This window comes from Ctenopharyngodon idella, chromosome 10, assembly GCF_019924925.1.
Source record: "Ctenopharyngodon idella isolate HZGC_01 chromosome 10, HZGC01, whole genome shotgun sequence".
Lineage (NCBI taxonomy): Eukaryota > Metazoa > Chordata > Actinopteri > Cypriniformes > Xenocyprididae > Ctenopharyngodon > Ctenopharyngodon idella.
In genome coordinates this window covers 9,588,825-9,594,824 of record NC_067229.1, presented here as the reverse complement: position 1 = coordinate 9,594,824, position 6,000 = coordinate 9,588,825, and positions in this window count along the sequence as shown.

The window sequence follows — 6,000 nt, the reverse complement described above, 5'->3', positions numbered from 1 at the left end:
TTAAGTGTGGATAGGAATAGGTGTTAAACATCAAAAAATAATTACACACTTCAGCTTTACATTTTACATGCTTAAATTCCATGTCAATGCTTTTTGCATACAGTTCTTTGAGGTTTGTACCTCATAGGATATATACTCAGGGTATTTAATTGTATTTACTGTAGGTTGAGCTGTACACTCAATTAAACCTCATTTCGCTAGTGTCAGTGGCACATTTAGCCACTTCAAGCTTAATAATTGATCTGCCAAAAGGCTTTGTCTTACATTTTCGAAGTCTCTGCTTCGGTGCTTTGAAAATTCATGGATATTCAGGCAACATAGAACAAGACCAAAATGCTAACGACAAAAATCCATGTGAGGCTGTCTGACCAAGTTTAATCGCACCCCTCCAGAGCTGAATGTGATAGAAAAGCAGCTCAGTTGACTCAAAGAGCTAAGAGTAACTCTGAGAGTGTAAGAATAAAGGGATACATCACCCTGCAGTCTTTCCCGTTTTTGCACTGAAACAGCTACGCCGCTGCATTTCCAGCATGTACGCTGCTCAATAATTCAACTGTTTGTACCTGTGAAGTGACGGGGTCTCATTCTGAGGCCCTAAACTAATGTATAATTAAATGGCAAGCCACATGAAAGTGCATATGAAATCAAGTCAGGATCTCCTTATAGATTCAGCCTGCCGGAGCCATAGTGGCACCACCTGGAATGTTTGATTTATTTTACTAAGTAGATTCTTTCAGCATTACAAGTAAAATGTTTGATAGTGCTTGCCATGTCATTTGATTACTTTTATTCTAAAACCCAAGAGAAGTTTGTTTACTGTGATGACGTATTTCCTATTGGAACATGAAGTTTGACGAGGCATATCGAAGGGGTTGTCCTTTTTTGCTAACATTAGCAAGTAGCACAGATACTAGTAGCATACTAATATACTACTCTTACCATTTCTGCCATATATACAGTATATAAAAAAGTAAAAGTATTAGCTAGTTCTGCCATGAAACTCTAGATGGCGCAGGCTGATAGGTCTTTAACTCATTTGGTAGCGATCACATCGTTAACTACACAGCACAGCTGATTGGTTGCTGTTGCATCAGCAGCCAATGAGCTTGCTGCTCAAACATTCAAATACTGGCATTGATTTGCTGTCAGCAGTCTGCAGCCCACTTTCAGAATCCCCCCTCCTTCCCCAGCTCCACCTGTGTATATCTGCTTAATTCATGTATGTTACATATATATATATATATATATACACACACAAATATTTCACAAATATTCCTTTAGAAAAAATTGAGTTTTTACTTCTGGAAACCTGACTGTTGCACTCTATAGGGCTTTTCACACGGTGCTTAACCCCAGGTTATCTTCGTTCTAAACCCTGCTTTTAACCCTGAGTAAAGGAATGTTTCACACCTGTAATTTAGAAGGGGGTTAGCACCACATTTTACACTGGGTTATGAAACCCTGCTCTGGAGCAAGATTTGGTAGGCCTATGCTTTTGTGGTGTTAACCCTGATAGCCACAAGACCACGGTGAATGCTATGAGTGTGTGTTAAAAATCAGGAATGGTGAGAGAACATTGTGCTTAGTACGTTTTTCGTCAAAATTTGACCAAGTTTTAATCCCATCTGGCTAGCACGTTTCCCATAATGTTTACACGTTAGTTCAGTAGGCGGAGAGAAGATGGTCTTTTGTGGCTGTTTGAAAGCATTCGACCACATGAGTGTCTGCACTACGAAATGCGTTTTTGACTACCTCTGGAAGTGGTTGAAAGTGGACAAGTTCAAAACGTTTTAGACCTCGTTTACACCTGTATTTATCGTCGTCCACTTGTGAACCTATCGACCAAAACGCATCTTAATACCAGGTGTAGAGAGGGCCCTAATGTCACAATAAGAAACATTTGCAAACTATGTCTTTCTTTGCTTTCAAATCAAGCCTAGGATGTTCCCTATATTTTGGAAGTGTGGAAACAAGCACGACAGACACAGGTTAACTAGTGCTGCAGATCTTTGCATCTGTCCAACACCGAGTTGTAATATCTCCACCTTGCAGGCAGCAACAGGGGCAGCTTAGAGCTGTGTGCTCTCCTCTGAGCTGACTGTGAAGTTAAGACTGTAGTGTCAGTCTTTCTATTCTGTCTTTTCCCCCCTAAAAATGAGTGTTGGTAAGTGAACGCATTACGCCCGGAGCTGGGAGAGTAAGATAAGAACCTCAAAGCAGATCTATACATCCGAGAGTGAGCGGGCAATCCGGAGAAAAGAAACTCGACGAATCCTATGGATTTCGCAGCACGGATTTTCACGAGAAGTGTGTAACGAGCTACTGAGTCGTCCTATTAGCATAATGTTGATGGTAAAAGTGGAGGAGTAGATAAATGGCAGAGCATTACTCTGGTTAAATCTCTTTTCTGGAGGAGCCAGATGCCTCTTTCGCATCAGATGGTTGTAAAAGTAATGCCTCATTTCACATATTCATTCCCCAAAAATTGAATCGACTTGCATTCCGACTGCAAGAACACTTAATTTCAGTCAATTGGTAATAAACAGCATGAGTTTTAATTGATTTCACCACAAGCTGAGAGCAGTTCAAAATAGTGTTCATACAGATAGTCTTCTTCTCAACAATTGTTTTGCAATTACTTTCCATATACAAGGCACTATGTGACTCAAGTCCATGTTGTCATTTCATTTCACCCTTTCTCTTGCCCCCCTCTGTGCAAACAAAAAGTTCTGGTGTGAAATGATGACAGTCTAAGAAATATTAGATATTAGGAAACCATGATAGTCGTGACTTCCTGTCATGATGTCATATCTATGATTACCTTTAGTCAGTGCTCAAAGTCTGAAATGCAGTTTTATATATATATATATATATATATATATATAACTGCAAACAAGTGTTTAATAATAGTAAAAGTGTTGGGTAGATTTAGAGGAAGGTGTAGGGAAGGTTTTTATTCTCCCAATAAGGCAGCATCCATTTAATAATTTGAATAAATATAATCATTTACACTATGATATTATTGCATCCTGTTAATGTACAAAAATACTGAAGTACAAATAGTATCTGCCAATATAAAGTATAGATAACAGTAAATAGTAATTAGATGCTATTGCAAAGAACTGATACTTTTACATGGTGTAAATAGAATCTATCGCTATTTTCACCTAGTGTAAATAGCATATCGCTAAGAAAATACTGCTCTTGTCATTTAGTGTAAATAGTATATATTGCTATTTTCACTTAGTGTAAATAGCCGCTGCCATAAAAATATTCATGATTCTAATGCTGAAATACAGATTTATTTTAGATGAATATGTTTGTCACTAACTTAGTATATTTAAAATAATGTAGGCCACATTTACTGGTAACATAAGACATTTGGCATTATCAGGACACACAAATATTCCCCCGTTGCATTATTATACATAATATTCAACATTATATGCTACAGGGCTGTTGAATGCTCTGATTGGTTGACCAACGTTCTAAGGTGTGAAATTATTTTCAGGGAAATGCACAGCTAAAGTAGTTCTAGCAGGTCTTGACCGCATTGCAGTTCCATATCACTTCGCCAAATGTTTTCAGTTATTTCAATAGCTCCTTACAGCACACAACCGCAAAAGAACCAAAACCCACAACGACACAGACAAAACAAATAAATATAGTAAACAATAGGATGAAAACGACAAATTATTGTCATGGTTTTTGCCACAAAATATGTTTTATTGTGTCCTGATTCTCTCTCGCGCTCTCTCTCTCTAGTACAGATACATACTCGCACAGAAACGTTTGGTCAGTGCTGCTCTGACGAATGAATCAGTAAAATAGTTTAGCAACTTAAGATACATGACTCACAAGCGAGGTAATAACTGTGCGGTTCTTGAGATAAACTTATAGTTTCGCTATTAGTAGACACTGCTGCCTTGAGAGACGCAGACTCAGGTAGGCCAATTCACATATGCTGCTTATTCTCTCTCTCTCTCTCTCTCTCTCTCTCTAACTTCATTAATAACTGTATCAACGGTACTATTCTGCTATCAATGTCTCAAGCCTTCGTTACTAGCTCTGAAATTACATTTTGTAATTAGCAACGGAGGCTTGGGATGAGATGCGTAAGAAATTAGTCCCACACACAAGAGTGTTTTAAGGACAAAAACCTGACAAATGTTTTGAAATACAACATTGGAACAGTGTCTTGAGGTGTGGTAACCGAAGTACAAGCGGAATAATTGACTCCGGGTTGTTGAATTCTTAAAAAAATAATGCACACCCAAGGTGTAACGCTCCGCTCCCTGTTGAAAAAACCAGCATATCCTGGTTAAGGTAGGTTTTGGAAGCTGGTATGCTGGTTTCAGCTGGTTTATGCTGGTCCATGCTGGATTTTCATGCATTATTTTCTAAGATTCAATGGCCCGGAGTCAATTATTCCTTACTAGTTTAATGTAGTACTGACACTAAAACTCTGTAAACTTGAATATTTTCTCTCAGTAATTTTTCATTCTGGGTGAAATATGCACAACACATATTGTCACTATCCACGATACGATATTGTTGCATTTTTGTATTGCGATATATTGTGACAACCCAGTCTGAACTGGTGTTTTTTGGCCATATTAAGCTACAATATGTACCAGTTTTAATAGCAAAACTTAGACATGTGAGCCTAGACGTTGTGTGTGAGCAACAGACTGCGTTGTTGAGTAATGGAATAATCGTAATATTTAGCAAATAGCACCTGCAGCTAAAGTGGTTTGCCGAAACATTATTTGAGCTGATAGTGTTTTAACAATTCATAAAAATGAATAAAGATGTCGATTTGGATAGAAAACAAGTTCATGCACCTTTAATGACCTGACCATCAAAGACTCCTTTTCATGAATTTTCAGCGCGTCTCTGCCATTAGGTGAATAAATTAAGTGGCTGATCAACAATGAAAACAAAAAGACCCCTCATACTGTATAATTAATCACACAGTACACTAATTTAATGATGGAACTCATTTGCTTCAGATCCACATCAATATCGAAGAAAGATCACTTATCCCAACCCTAACAAACTGAACGACAGGCTCCCGTGACAGGAAATGACAGCGTACCCTGGATACAGTCAGTGCTGGTTTTGGGGTTTGGGTTAGGGAGGGGTCGTGGCGCACACACAAACACAGTTCCCCTGAAGAATGGAAGCACTGTGTCACGGCCTCCGGTTTTCTAACCAGGGCTGGGTCTTTAACAGGGAGGGACTCTGAGCGCCTACATTTAAAATATATGAAAGTAAATAGGAGGGCAAAAATAGAATCTGTGGTCTTTAGGAAACACCACAGAAAAAAAAGTAGAGAAAGAGAGAGGAGGCAATAAAGGGAAGTTGAGAAATTCAGAGTAATGTAATATTTCAGTCTGCTGCGCCCCAAAGAAATTAAAATCACATGTGCTGCAGAAAATATACTCATTGTCAAGCATGATGCATTACAATAATCTTTATCTGTACATTTTTAGTGATATTCAAGCGAATTTGACAATATTTTTAAATTATAAAATGTGTAATTCTGCTTCTAAATGATGTTTTGTTTTGCACTTCAGTCCACCTTATTTTACAATGCGGAAGTAAGCTATTTCCTGTGAATGTGCAAGACTTCATTAGCTGCTAAGAATAAAGTCCAGTAAACAGTAAAACTATTTGCTCTGCAAATCTGTGTGTTTATGGATATGATAATAAATTAAAAATCATATAATACACACCTGTTTGCAACATCTATCAGCATAACTGACTGTTTTTGTACAGAAAAAATAACTGAGCAACTGAAATTGAAAGCATTGCACATTCAAGTTAAAATCATCCATGCCCGCACTTACGTTAAAAATACGTTTCGGGGGTCTAAAAACAGGGTAAAAACAGGTTTCAAAGTGCAAATTCTTGAAAACGATACTGTTATTGTCTCTGTGTAAACTACAAAAATGCAAATTTGTGAAAACAATGACGGGTCTGGAGCTGCTGTGCTGT